Source organism: Mauremys mutica, chromosome 12 (genome assembly GCF_020497125.1).
Source record: "Mauremys mutica isolate MM-2020 ecotype Southern chromosome 12, ASM2049712v1, whole genome shotgun sequence".
Classification (NCBI taxonomy): domain Eukaryota; kingdom Metazoa; phylum Chordata; order Testudines; family Geoemydidae; genus Mauremys; species Mauremys mutica.
This window is the reverse complement of record NC_059083.1, coordinates 81,311,355-81,326,169: the sequence shown is the minus strand read 5'-3', so window position 1 is coordinate 81,326,169 and position 14,815 is coordinate 81,311,355. Positions and strand designations below refer to the sequence as shown.

At 47.0% G+C, this 14,815-nt stretch overlaps 1 protein-coding gene across 5 annotated transcripts in view; it reads right to left on the bottom strand.

Moving 5' to 3' along the window:
* TBC1D16 (TBC1 domain family member 16) overlaps positions 1 to 14,815 on the bottom strand; it is a 42,623-nt gene that overhangs the window by 13,166 nt on the left and 14,642 nt on the right. The gene's annotated exons all lie outside the window — the stretch shown is intronic.

The following is a 14,815-nucleotide window of genomic DNA, read 5'->3' as shown; positions in this document are numbered from 1 at the left end:
TTTTGGGAGTCATCTATAACTACCCCACAAAAGCCATGGACGTCAGTAGAGAATTTCCAGATTTGTTAGATATGAGCCTTGCACCAGACTGCCCTCTTCAAGAACAGCACAAGCAAGTAGCTGAAGAAACATTCCAGGGAGATACTAGCTTATAGGATCCAATAATTATAGAGAGACACTTGATTTGCAACACACTGCAGTCAAAACAAGTCACAACCAGCGCTATGGTCCCTGAGATGTAAGCGACTTGGAGAAAAACCAAACACTTTTGCAGCAGCATTCGCAAAACCTAGGAAACCCATTGGAACAGACACATTCGTGATTTCACTTAAGCTTCTTCTCCTTCCTTGAGTCTCTTTGCTCCTTTGCCTCAAAACAAGCTTCCTTCTTGTTAGTTAGAAATACCAGGTGGTGATGCACTGCCACAAGTATTTTCTCTTGAGTAATTAGTGATTAACTGCATACACATTCCACTCATTTCTGTGTCAAAAACCCTTACCGAGAGACTATGCAAGGCAACCACCCAGTCCAAAGCTATGCGTGAGCTAGTTTTGGGCACATGATGTCAGCAGAACATACCACTACTCGCCGTCCTGTAAAACACTCAGACACCGACAGCATAGTGTGATAAAAAGACAGATTTATTTCTGTTGTGCTAACACCCGAAGTTCCTAACCAGGATCAGGGCCCCACTGTGCAAGGCCTTGCACAAACACACAGTTCATAAGCTCTTTGAGGCAGGGGCTAACTTGAAGGTGTAACAAGCGTAACAGAGAGGGAAGGGTGACAGAGGTTACAGTAATATGATTGTGTGGTTACAGAGGCTGACACAATGCACCACTGGATTCCAATCTATTCTCTTGTTACGACCAGTCTCTGGATGGCTGGTTTCTTGTAGGTGTCCAACCCATCCCCACCCCTCTAGCCTGAAACTTTCCTTGTGGAGTGTCAGCTCCAAACATGAGGGGAGTATCATGACAGATGAGTGTCTGGTGGCAGGTCTGAGTAAAACCACCTCCACCAAGAGCCCCAATTCCCACCCTGGTGGCTCTGTCTACCGGCTCCCCTCTCCCTTCCCAGCCTGCTCTCTAGGTCCTTCTAATGAGGTGAAGAATCTCGTGGCAGTATCACCAGCTGCAGTGTCTATGGTACATATAGTTGCAAATCAGCCAGCTACTAGTAATAGCCCTACGACATCCTGAACCAACTTCCAAAGACTGGCTGTAGTAACTCTCAAGCCCAGGTAACATGGGCTCAGACATCAGGAACCCAAGAGCAATTTTTCTGATAAAACGTGTCTTTTATGAATGATACAGTGGCAAGTTGGTGAAAATCATTAATGAAATTATAAATGCAAGGTATGCAGTGGGGACAGATTAGTAATCAGAAATGAAACAGACCTGACTTCATACTTTTGCTTGTTGGGAACAGTACTCAGTGGAAGGACTCCAGAACTCTGATGGGCACACTGTTCTGGGAATGCTAAAACAACTGTCACAAAACTCTCTCACTGAAACAGAGCCACAAGATGGTGTCTCCACAATTTTTTAAAAATTCATTCAGTCCTGGTTGGCAGGGAGTAGTAACTAGGTTAAAACCTGCACTAAGGTCACCCTTAGGCTGATAAGATCTGCAACAGATCCAAAAAGCTTTGCATAATCTTAAAACACTTGTGCAGATTCAGTTCACACTGATCTCTGCAAATGGTTAAAATAAATATTTTATTTACTGCGATTTCTTAACTTTATGTCAAAATAAACATACATAGACACACAAGGACACACATGTGAGCATGTGGGGAAACAGCAGACTGTCAGTCTCTCACTCACTAGGTAAATCCGCATTGTCTTTGGTAGAGAGACTTCATAAGACATCACAGCAAAGTGCTCAAATGCCAACATGGATTTTCTGAAACCTTGTTCCATAAGCTTTCCATTGATCTGTTTGCTTTCGAAACATAAATTTCCCCACACTGAACTGCGCTAAATGCTATTTAGTAGCTAATTAACTTTCTGTGCTGGAAACCTCCTGTAATTGCACTTCTTTCACCTTTTTAGCCTTTGTCCTCGAGGGAGCTGAAGCTGTCCTATGGCATTTGTTCTGCTCAGGCCTAGCTTACAAGCATAAGTTCTTTCCTGACAAGAGAGGCTGCCAATCACAGCTGCAGAGGTCATCAGAGACCAAGTTGGAGCACTACACTACTGACAAACGGGCTTTGCTTAGCGCAGCGTAAAGGGAAAATAAATGATTATGAAAAATAATTTTACCCATTGAAACTCAGTGCTAGGGAGTGGATTCAACAACACTTTAAAAAGCTGTGTTGTTATTAACATGAGCTGTTTGTATTTTGACTTCATTGGCATCTGCTCCTCACTAAACAGGGAGAAAAATGGAGAATGATGCCTTGCAACTAGCACTTGTGTAAGTGGCGATCACTTCATCTGCAGACCACAGGAGAAGGCAGCAGCTTTTACAGTCTCCCTTCCCTTTCCTCTGCCCACGAGACACTAAGGCTAGGTCTACACTGGCAATTGAACGACAAAAGGTTTGTCTTTCAGAGGTGCTAAACCCTCCCTGACCCCCAAAGGACAATGGCAAGTGTCAGTGTGAACAGCGTGTTGTCGGCAGGAGCGCTCTCCTCTCGACGACACAAACGCCACTCGTTGGGGGTGGAAGTATTTTGTCAGCAAAAGTGCCAACAAACAGCGGCTACACTGCCTGACTTTTAGCGACACAGCCATGTAGTGTAGACAAAGCCTAGCAGTAAGATCAGGGATGGGGTTTTGCCTTAGTGTTAAACACCATGAACACAAGCATGACAGCATGTTAGTGCAGTGCAGCAAAAAGGACTAAAGGAAACCTGACTGTGCCACTCTGCCTTTTGATCAGCACAATATGTTTGTTCCTGAGGAGCAAAGATCAAACAGTTTGGTTTGGTCTAAGTGCATGTTTCTCTCCAGCAGCTTTTCCTCTCTGAACACCCAGAATGCCCAGAGCTTGGGAGAACACACATTGCAGCCAATGCTTTCTCACCCAGAATCTTTTTATGTAAAAGCAAATCTGCAAGGCTGAGAAAGCAGCTCACTCCACAGCAGTACAGGGGTGCTCCTTTCCTGCCCGAGCTCAATAGAAACAGTTGAGCAAGAGGGCTAACTACACTGGAGGCTTTGTTGCCTACTGATTCTTATCGTGATGAAATAGTAGTGACCTGGAGGGAAGCGGAGCGGTTTGGGCTGGCAATCAGGGCATTCTGAGACCAGCCGGGTGATCTTCAAGAGGGCTCCTAGCTACTATACAATAAACAAAAGGAAGAGAAAAATTGACAATTCTTGAGTTAATGGTTTTGAATTTAAATGGGAAGGAAAAGCCATCAGGAGTTTGTAGTGGATCCAATCAAATTGCAGAATTTAATATACACATACACACTCTTAAACACAAGTAATCTCTTCCAAAGATCAGACTGATAAACAGGTGAAGCCTGCTTAGGTAAAACCAAAGCAAAGACTTTCTCCATGGTGGGTAACAGCGGCAGGGCTAACAGTTTGATGCTTAGGAATAAAAAACACACAGTACCTGAAAAACCAAACATAACAAATCATTTATGCCATTCAGTGATGTAAACTTTACCTTTGTTTTAAAGGGAAGTATTTCAAAAGCTGAATGACAGATTTTGACAACATTTCATACAGAGAAGGGGCACCTCAGGCCAGGGCTTTAACTCATTAATAAATTAATCAAAATGTAACACAAAGTTCCTGAGATGGAAAAAGTGATTTCTCAGCAAAGCCCAAAGAAGAATGTTTACCTTTCAGCCCACAGCAGCCTGGAAAAGGGGAGTGTTCTTCGGATTTTTTTTTTTTTTATATATATCAATGGATTATTCTGGTGTTGGTTTTTTTCCCACAGTTCCATCCAGGCAAAAATAAAACTGTCAACTAATTATGCTAATTACAAACAAGCCTTCAAAAACCCAGCCCCTTGAAAGTCCCGAAGATTATCTTTGTTCTTATATTCTTGGCTCCAAGCAATGAAATGGGAATTCAGAAGGACTTTCTACTGACAGACCAACTCTCCAGGCTCTATGCTGCTGCTGCTACCCAGAAGGTAGCACAGCCAGCATCACCCAGAGAGAATCTTACTGCCATTACAAAACTATGTTAGAGACTTCCCAGGGGCGAGGTGGCAGAAAAAGGGCGGGGGGGGGGGGGGAAGAACAGCTGACTAAAAGGTTGCTGTGGAGGGCTATTGTAAGTGCTTAATATTGTTATTATTGCAAGGACTAGCCAAGGTGATAGCTACATAGATTCCTTTGCATACCACTGCAGCTGTACATTTAGAAAGAACCCTTGTTGTTCTGACTGAGGTAAAGCAATCCTCCCTCACAAGACAGAGGACCCGCAAGACCAGTTTATCTCCAGTCTGGATTAGGGTCTCTGGGTGTTACCATAACACAACTAACAAACAATCACAATACCACCAATTACCTGGAAAAACTCATTTTATTGTAAGGCCTCTTACAACAGGCTGGTGCAGCTGTCCCTTCCTCTAATCCCACCTAGCAGGCTCGGCTTCTCAAAGCACATCCTTGCGGGATCCAATAGCACCACATGGTTTCCCCTCCTCCTATGGGCAACTGCGCACATGGCCCCATTGGATCCCTCAAGGGGATCCAATTTTGCTCCTTTTGCTGTCAAGCACGGCTCTGCTTTATTAAGGGTACTCGACACACAGGGTTTGTACTGCTCTATCCGCTTAGAAACAGATACAGGGAAAGTGGTGCAGTTCCCTAGTGCGGATGAAGTTATAGCCGTATGCAAGTGCTTATAACTTATTCTCATAATGACAATGTGGTTCTAAGCCAGTATAGTTATAGCAGCACAAAAGCTGTATGTAGACATTAGCTAAAGTGGGATACCACCTATGACTCCTACAGACTAGCTGTTTGTTGAAGAAAGCACCCATGGAGTGAATGGCTTGGAGTCCAGAAGAACTGCACATCTCCCTGAGCCTGTGTGAGGAAGTGGGAATGTTCTTGCTGTGTTCTTTGAATACTGAGTGGGGAGTATTGACCTGGGAAGGTTGCAGGGGAGTTTTGCTAGAACTGCCTTTGGGGAAGGAAGGATACCTGAGCATGTAACCTGAGAACCCAGGAAGGGGTTGGAGGCCAGGTAACACCTCTGCCAGGGAAACTGGACAAGGGACACAAAGGCTGGGGGAGGAGCCGGGGGGAGGCTGAGTGAGAGGCTGGAGGGAGTTTCAGTTTGGAGCTGGCTGGGAAATGGAGAGGGGTGCCCCGATGGGGCTTGGGCTTCCCAACGGGGCTGTGGCCTCCCTGGGGCCCCCAGATGGACCTAACTAAAGGGGGATCCTGTTGTCTGTACCGGCAAGAATTGTTTTGGACTGTGTTCCTGTCGCCTAAATAAACCTTCTGTTTTACTGGCTGGCTGAGAGTCCTGGTGAATCACAGGTAGCCGGGGGTGCAGGACCTTGACTCCCCCACACTCTGTGACAGCCTGTTCAGATGTTTACAGGAAACCACCATCTCTTTTGCCCCTGGGCAATGCAGGAAAAGCAAAGCTCCTTAAGTGGTTCTCACTTCCTAGGATATGCCAAACATGTGGGAAAGGCACCTGTCACTCAGAGAACATGGGGCTTTAGAACACAAATACTGGGACTCAACATTTCAGTTGTACTATGGAAGTGAATAATTTGGTCATTTGTTCACGTAACGCTGTCTGGCCAAAGTGGCGGTTTCTACTCAGGACCGGAATAGCAGCAGGTGCCGCACATCAGACGTGAGGAGAAAGAGCTGCACTTTAAGACCAGTACACAATACTCATTCAAAATGCATCCTGGTACCTAAATGCATATCTAACACTTCTAAAAGCCAGGACCTTTAGATGTGTCATGTGTGTCCTCCCACTGTGCCTTACAGGAGAGAAAGGAAGCAAATTTTTTTCCCTTGTCCTTGATCTGAAGGCAGCCAGATGCTCCAGATCTCTGAGTCCTGGTTTCTCAGAAGGGGAAAGGTCAGAGGCCACGTCCCCCAAGATGTGGTTCTGCAGCAGCAGCACCATGCTAGGCACCTTATGCACGGTTTTCTTTGATCCACCAAGAGATGGTGCGTGCAGGTGATCTTCCTGATGGAGAGGCAGGGCCAGCTTTCTGCTGGAGTTTGAAGGTGGACGTGAGCAGCAGTGATGGTTACACAGACAGTGGGACATGACGTACTTCCAGCTGCTGAGAACAAAGCTAAGCAGCAGGCTGGAAGGTAGCTAAAACCTGGAGCCTAATTCTGACAGGCGCCTGCTTGGCCCCACTCTAGTGACACGCATCATTTTCTTGCTTCTCAAATGATCATACTGGTTACATTTCCGTGTATGAGAAAAGGAGGCGTGGGGAGGAGCTGAGCAGATCCTCGTCCTCTGGGGCACGTCTCCGGCAGAAGCCGGTTCACCTTGCTTTGGCCACCCATAGCTGTGCTGGGAAAAGGCTGCCATCTGCTGGTCACACAAAGCTGACTTCTACAGCTAGCCTACAGGGGCAGTATTTGTTTTTTAAAAGGGCCATTAAAAATAAAGTGCTAGTTTTCATTATTTTAGGCACAGGCTGGCATTTGCTGCCAAACTCTGGGCAGGCAGGCAGGCATTATAGTGCAGGACAACAGATCGACATCCCCCCGAGAACTCGCCAGCATGCTCGCCAACCCGCAATGTGCATTCGACCCTCTGGCACTGGCGATGGGCAGTTTGAATTCCCTCCACCCATCAGGGCTAACCGCCAAGGCCAAGGGAACTTTATAGCCAAAGGCTGGGGCAGAGTCTGGTTGGTTTCCAGAGATGCCCTCGGTGAGTCAAGTGTCTCCTTGGGAACTGCCTCTCAACGGAGTCTTTGGGACAAAGATGGCAGAGGGAAAACACAAAGGGGCTGAAAACCTGGTCTCCACACAATCTGCTCATTCAAAGCAAGTGCGTTAATTGTGAAGAGACAAAGTTAATTTTCAAAGCAAGAGTTAGAGCTATTTTTAAACGAGCTGCTGCCATCTCCGGAAAAGCATGCCAGGCAGGCCGCTGGCATCTCCTCAGGGGTCTCGTCTTCTTGCCCGATGCTTTATTAAGGCTTTTGGCATGTGCACAGGACCTGTATTTCTTAGGAGCTCACCTGCTCTTTCTGCATATTCCTCAACTAAAGTCTCAAGCTAAGAGTCCCGCCCCCTCGCTCAATGTTCAGTTAGAAATTGTCAGTCTATTCTCTTCCGCAGAAATCCAGCAGCAAATCCAAGTGAAGAAAGGCCTGCCCACATTAATCCTCCTGCTGTTTAAATATTTATACAGGGCAAGATGGAGCCTTCTAGCTTTTCACTCTCTTGGATTTGTCCCACCTTCTTGGTGTCACTGCCTGGAGCACAACCACCTGACTACACAGCCCGCTAACTGCTGCAGGTTAGCCAGTGGGGAGGCAGTGTGGCCTAGTGGCTAGAACACTGGGCTGGGACTTGGGAGATCTGGGTTATACTTCCAGCTCTGCCGCTCACCTTCTGGGTGACCGGTGGCAAGTCATGTCACCTCCCCGTCCCTCAGTTTCCCATCTGTAAAGCAGGGATAATGAGACTGACCTTTTTAAAGGGTTCTGAGATCTATGGAGGAAATACGCTAGAAGAGCACTTGACTCTGTTCAACAGCTCTCCAAGCTGTTTCTTACACCTAGGCCCCCAAATCAAAGGACGGGAAAAACAAAAAGGCTGTAATTTCAGTGGAGCAACAGCTTCTGGATATTTCTGCAGGGTCCTGAGTGGGGATGGAGCTACTTCTTCAGACAGAGGTTTTACTTGAAAACTACAGCAAGTTCGGGGGTGACATGCTGGGGAGTGAGAAGTGCCCAAAGCAGGGGAAACTTGGCAGCCAGCTGCCCTTCCCCACAGGCTCATCCCCAAGGCTTAGGTCCTTAGAAGGGAAGACAGCATGACACAAGATGCTGCAATAGGTTGCAGGAGGGTGTGAATACAGAGATCAGTTCCCACAATTGTAAGAAAGAATTTAATCACTTCTGCTGCAGCAGTGATGCTGGGGCTCCAATCCAGGAAGATGAAGCCCAGTCCCGTGCAGACTTCAGAGATTCTGCCAATTCTCATTCATTTCAGCTCATTTGTCCTGTAATTTTTGCTTTTGCTTTATTCTGCAGAGGCCTGAACAGCAACAAGCCTCTCAGGTGAGCTGCCAAAACAACATGATGCAACACTGTGCACTCTGTTACCACCAGCTCCAGCAGCTGTCCTCAGTCACTAGGCAGCTCCCCCTGCTCACCAAATAATGTATTGATTAAATCCCAGGGAAGAGGCTTAACAACAGGATGTGCAACAAATCTGTAAAAATTGCATCAAACAGGACTCCCGAGGAGCCTTTTCCTTGTGTTGTGTGTTCCCCCTAGACAGTCTGAGAGAAGAGTTTTGTTTCCTCTCTGAACTTATGTCTGTCTAGGACCACCAAAACGAAGCTACAGCACAGTTCTACTATGAAAACTGGCTGTGTAAAAATGGCAGCTTCTTACAGATGTAATCTGATGTGTGTGTATCAGAGTCAGATCTGCTGCTTTCAGTGGCTAACATATAATACTAGATATTTTTGCGTGTCCTGCACAGCAAACACAGCTATGGAAGTGTGAGCAGGAGTATATTCCGGCTCATGCATCAGCAGAATTGGTAACTGAGTTCTAATTGCACAGCTAATTGTTGCCTTTAATTCCACCCATGCAATCCACTGGAGACAATTCCATGATATGTCCACTCCATTTTTATGTCAGTGGGAGAACTGAGGCCAACAACTGTCCCCACAACCAGTTTCAAGTTCCTTCGCAAACTCCAGTGACTGCAGCTGATCACAAGTGTGGAAATTTTCTAGTAGTGCTGCCATCCATTACTAGGGGAAACTGCTGTTAACTGGGAGTTATTGTGGCAAGGCACAGAAAATCCAAGTTACAATACACAGCACAAAATCCAGTAACAACTCAACAGCCCAGATCTGGCCTAACCGTCAGTTAAAGCAACACTGAGAACTTTGGCTAAAACACATTGTATAGAAGAGTCAAATGCGACTCACCCCCTAGGATGAAGTGAGGTATAATAAACCCATCTTTATTGCCAAGGAAATGGAGGCTAAGTAACTTGCCCATGGCCACACAATAAGTTGGGGGCAGAGCTCGGATCAGAACCCAGGAGTCCTGACTCAGTTCCCTTTCAAAGATGAGACATTCGCTGACATCTAACCCAGGAATAATGTTGGAGAGGCAGGGGGTGAGGAACAGGGGAGGAAAGGAAGAAGAGAACTAGTTAAAAACAATTATTTCCAATGCTGCCACCACCAAATGAAGTCCCTTAAAGAACTATCCTTATTTTTGGCAGCTCCTGCACTGAAGATCTCCCTGTAGGCATGTGAATACGGAGAGCGCTGGCAGTCTGAGCAGAGAGCACCTCACACAAGAGTAGATGCCAGACTCCACCAAAAGGGAGCTGAGAATGTGTACAGAAATGATTTCACTCTCCCCTTCACTATTAGCCTTAGGAATTTTGAAACTCAGGTGAAAGCATCAACCACCACATGGGATTCCTGACAGCCCTGCAAACTGAGAAGCAAACAGTTTATTTAACACTGGGCACTTTGCCTAATTTACAGTCATTTAAAAAAAAATCAGTTTGCTGTTTAAAGGTTCACACTGAAGCTAAAATGCCTCTAACCTATTCCTCTCCCTCCCCACCCCCATTCCGCACACACCAGCATGTTACTGTAGGGTCTTCCTTAGCATGACGCTGTGTGTTATCACAGGGACACTTCAGGCTGCATGCTTTAAGGTTGCTGCATTTGAAAGATGCACTGCGCTCATGTGAAACGTGTTCTGCCCAGCCTCTGCAATGACTTGGAGATTCCGTCTCTTCTGTTAAATCTTCACTCAATGAAACCTTCTGAAGCTATCCTTGCACAGAATGCATCCAGCAGCTGGAACAGTCTGTGCATGTTATACATGCTCAGACTCCCTCACTCCCACCCTCTCTGGTTTTCATCGATTGTAAGGCCCAAATGTATCACTGTGATCTCCCAGTCCAATTCCCTGTACAACACAGGCCAGAGACCCTCGCCCAGTAATTCCTGCACAGGCCATAGACTTTTACTCAATAATTATGGCATCACACCCATCACTTCTGGATGAGCAAGTGTTTTGCCTAATTCATTGGAGTTCTAAGGGCACCGACTGCTTATTCCTAACCCCTCACCTAAACAATATCTCATTCCTCTCAGTCACTGGCTGCTGTGGGGGGCCTCTGATTGGACAGAACCTGTGAAATGCATCCCTTTGGCTTTCTGAAGTGATCTCAGGAAAGGCACAGAATCTTCATGAAAACAACCCAAAACCAAAGGAAGAAAAAAAAAAAGATAACGGGAGACCTTTATTCCTCTTCAGAAAAGAATGAGTCTGCCAACAATGGGAATTTTATCTACACTCTCATTCTGACTCAGATAGGGAACAGCAAACAGAGGAAATTCAGAAACAAGGAGCCCATTTTCATGCATGTGACTCTAGGAACAAAAACAGGGAGCAAATGCAGGAAACACACAGGAGAATGCTGCCTAACAAGAGTTTCAAAAAGTTTCCCATGGAAAATTTCAGTTAGCAGTTTTCAGGGAGTGTGCTTTAAGACAGTGTCACAGTGAGGAGCAAGGTGCCATACGAACTGATGGATTAGACAGAAGCCTGTCAACCCCAAACAATGAAATATCCATGTTTTATTGATCTGCTGCAGGTCACCTGCCAGTGCCGCTTGCACTGCCAAAGGCTTCTTAAATCAGTGCCAGATACGGAAACATGCCTGTTTCAGCAGTATCTTAAAAGGTCTCCCCTGCTTTTTTTGAACAAACGGGAGAAGTACTTCTGGTTAGCCACCAGATGGCTCACGTGAGCTAAATTAACTGACAGGCCCTGTAAGAAATGCTGTGGCCATTCAGAGGTAAAACAAAGTTAAAATATCACTTATCACTATCTCTGCCTGAGATTACTAATGCTGAACGAATTTTAAAACTCTGACTTTTCACTATTTATTTTTTGAATTTCAGTTGGGAAGCGAAATTTTAACTGTTTGTGGTCTCTGTCTAGTCAATTTCACTCTCAGATTCTAGAGCCCTAGCAAAATGCTGCTCTGTTTAGAAAACACAGTCTTGTGGCTAAGGCACTGGATTGGGATTTCTGAGATGTGGGCTCACAGTTTGGGTGCAACACGATCTCATTGTACTTCTGTCCCCATCTACTTCAATCTGGGAGATTAGGTCAATAATTGTTGGAAGACACATACTGTAGTGATGACTGTTACAGAAGAGCATATACATTAAACAGGTAAAATTGCAGAAATATTTTTTGTTTTTAAAACTTTCCACTGAACTGAGAAGTATTAACGGATGCACTTTCATTGCATTTAGGTTTTGTGAGAACCTGCTTTTAAGAAGCCTACATTTTAGGCCAAATTCAACCCGAGATTTGGCCTGGGCAACCTTACAACATGACTTTTTTTGCAACAGTTCTATGTAACACCAGGAGCAGAGATGTCATCACCAAGTGACTACAAGCATTGAAAATAAGTGCAAATTCCTCATAGGTTTATGCAGACATTGTCCTGACAGAAAACCGCTTTCTAAAAGAGAAACTGGAATGTCATCTTAGTAGCGTCACTTCTTTCAAAGGAGCAGAGCCAGTTCCTATATGGTAATAGGTAATAATAAAAAGGTAATAATTGGAGATATACCAATCTCCTAGAACTGGAAGGGACCTCGAAAGGTCATCAAGTCCAGCCCCCTGCCTTCACTAGCAGGACCAATTTTTGCCCCAGATCCTTAAGTGACCTCCTCAAGGATTGAACTCACAACCCTGGGTTTAGCAGGCCAATGCTCAAACCACTGAGCTATCCCTCCCCCTGAAGGCTCCAGCTGACAGCTGTAGGCTTTGTTTAAAAATGTCTAAGACTAACTGAGGTGTTTCCATTTTTTAAGATCCACCAGGACTATGGAACTTTAACCACCCGCTACCCCCCGTGAAAGAAAATGCAATAACGCATGTAAAATCCTACACATTGCAGCACTGTGCTAGTGTGAGAGAACTTGAACATGAAAATAACTGGAAACCTCCTGATAACAAGTGCAGCCAACAAATCTATTTTCATCATTCAAGCTGAGTGAAGGACATGGAGTAAACGTACAGAACGAAGTTAAATTATTTTTAAAATGGTGATATTTAATAATCCAACGTGGTGTGTGTTATTAATAGGGCAAGTGTTTTTCAAAATAAGTTTAACAGCTTCACTTTAATCCCAAATACCGTATGTAGCATAAGAAATCCAACAATGTGCTGACTGTCAAAAGGGGCAAGGGACAATGTAGGATACCATGTTACGATGCACAAGTTTTCAGACTAACACTGTTCTTCCATGTGACCTGAAGAACCGCGCTAAATCTGCTCTGGGCATGTCATGTGCCTGCATGCAGTACAACCCTATGGCCACATGAAGGTGCCCTCACCAGCAGGATGGATAACACATATGCCAAACAGCTGCATGTAGCTGCACTATTCTGGGGCTTTTATTTAATCACATTCCATTGATCCAATCTACAGCTCCATCCTGGACAACCTTGGAGATCTGCAGTTACTTACGGTACAGACCAAATGCAGAGTGCGCATGAACTGCTCAGAGCACTGGATCTTTATGCAGCGGCTCTGGGAGTGCAGCTAGACTTATAAAGGAAGTGCCACGTCAATTGTAAGCCCTGGCTGTTTTCAGGGTTTCAGATCATCCCATAAAGGAAAGTGGCAAAATCCGTCCAACCTACAAGTTTGCATAAATTCTGGGCATTTTTGAGACACAAAGGATGACGTGAACCCAGTTTCCAGGGGAGTTTTAAATCACAGCAGTATCCTTACTTTAGCCTAGTTGTGCCTAGAGACTGTGGCACATACAGCCCCACCACGGCTGAAGGGTGGGGGTGACTACAGAGAATACAGGCCAGACAGACATGAAATATTGTCCAGTGCTAGTGTAACGTACAGCAAGGATGCAGGGGCATTCAAGTCATTAATTCATTGCCAAGGTGTCCTCCTCATCCCCAAACAGAGCCTACTGCAGGCACTCCCGAAGAGGACCGGATCCCATCTACATCAACATTTATCAAATCCGACCACCGTGACTTCATGCGGCCACCAGGGACTTTTCATCCACCCATGACAGCCTCCTGGGCAGTGATGGGGGGGAAGCACTGGCCTCTCCCCCTCCCTCCTTGTTGCTCCTGGATGCAGCGCCCTGCACTGCCTCTGGAGAGAGGTGGGGCACAACGCTGCAGGAGAATGTGAGTTCTTCTCCACCTTGGAGGAGGGGGTTTGGGTGGCAGGCTCCAGCAGCGAGACTTCAGGAGCCTGGCCGAGTGGCCTCAGGTTCCGACCAGGGGGCAGCAGGTACTGACCCTCTTCCTCCCCCCAACCCCCGGCTCTGGCCACACGACCCTGGCTTCCGGCTGCGAGGCCTCAGCCTCTGGCCCCTGATTCCACCCCCCAGGCTCCAGCCACGCAGTGGCAGGTGCTGGCCACAGGCACCGACCCCCAGTCCCAGCTGCATGGCAACGGGCTCCAAACATGGGGCTTTGGGCACCAACCCCTGGCTCTGGACGCAGGTTCTGACCCCTGGCTCCGGCCGCGGAGCTTCAGTCAGCCTCTGGCCCCAGACTCCAGCCACATGGCCCCAGCCCCTGGTACTGATCCCCTGCCCCAGCTGTGCAGCAGCAGGCGCTGACCCCCAGCTCTGGTCTTGGGCTCTGGCCACGTGGTGGTGGGAACTGGCTTTGGGTGCTGACCCCTCGCCCTGGCCACACAGCAGTGAGCGCTGTCTCCAGCCACGCACTCCTGGACTCCGGCACCCAGCTCCAGGTTCTTGCCATGCAACAGCAGGCACCAGCCCTGGGCGCTGACCCACTTCTCCAGCTGCGGCTCCGATCCCTGGCTCCAGCCACGCACTCCTGGGCTCTGGCACCTAGCTCTGGGTTCTGGCTGTGGGCACTGAGCCCCAGTCCTGGCCGCATGGCAGCAGACACCAGGCTCTGGCTCTGGCCACACAGTGGGGCTCATCACCCACCCCCATCACCCCGGGCCCTCGCTGCCTGCCCCGGCCCTGCATCCATCCCACCAGGCCCTCGCTGCCTCCCCTTCTGCACCCCCTATCCAGGGTTTAATGGGTCCTGGGGCTTGCTGAGAAAAGCGATTAACTAACATGTAAGTATCACTTAACTAGCAAATCCCCTGTGAAAAGTGATACTTGATTGTTTGTTAATATCACTTTTCATAGCCTCCCAGTGTACACCAGGTGTGCTGTGATATTACCAAATATACAAATATCACTTTTCTCAGCAAGCCCCAGGACCCACTAAGCCTTGGGGGGAAGGGGGGAGAGGAAGAAGGGGGAGGCAGCACTATTATTGTTATCGAATCTGCCAAAAAAACCCTAAAATATACATTGCAATGACTTGGATGTGAATTTGTGCATATTTAATTGTTTTTCCTAAACTTAATGAAGTATTTTAGGAAAGCATCAGTGCAGCCGCCGGTGACAGCTGGTGGCCGCACTCTGAGGCCACCAAAAAATTTGCTGTGAGAACCCCTTACCATAGCGACACACCCACTAAAAGTACCCGCGGCAGACAGGCAGGTTCACGCTCCAGGTGTCTCAGTGCGAGCCTGCAGAATGAGTTTATGGGCACAGAAGGGTGGTAGAGCCTGAAGGGTTCCAATGAGCAGA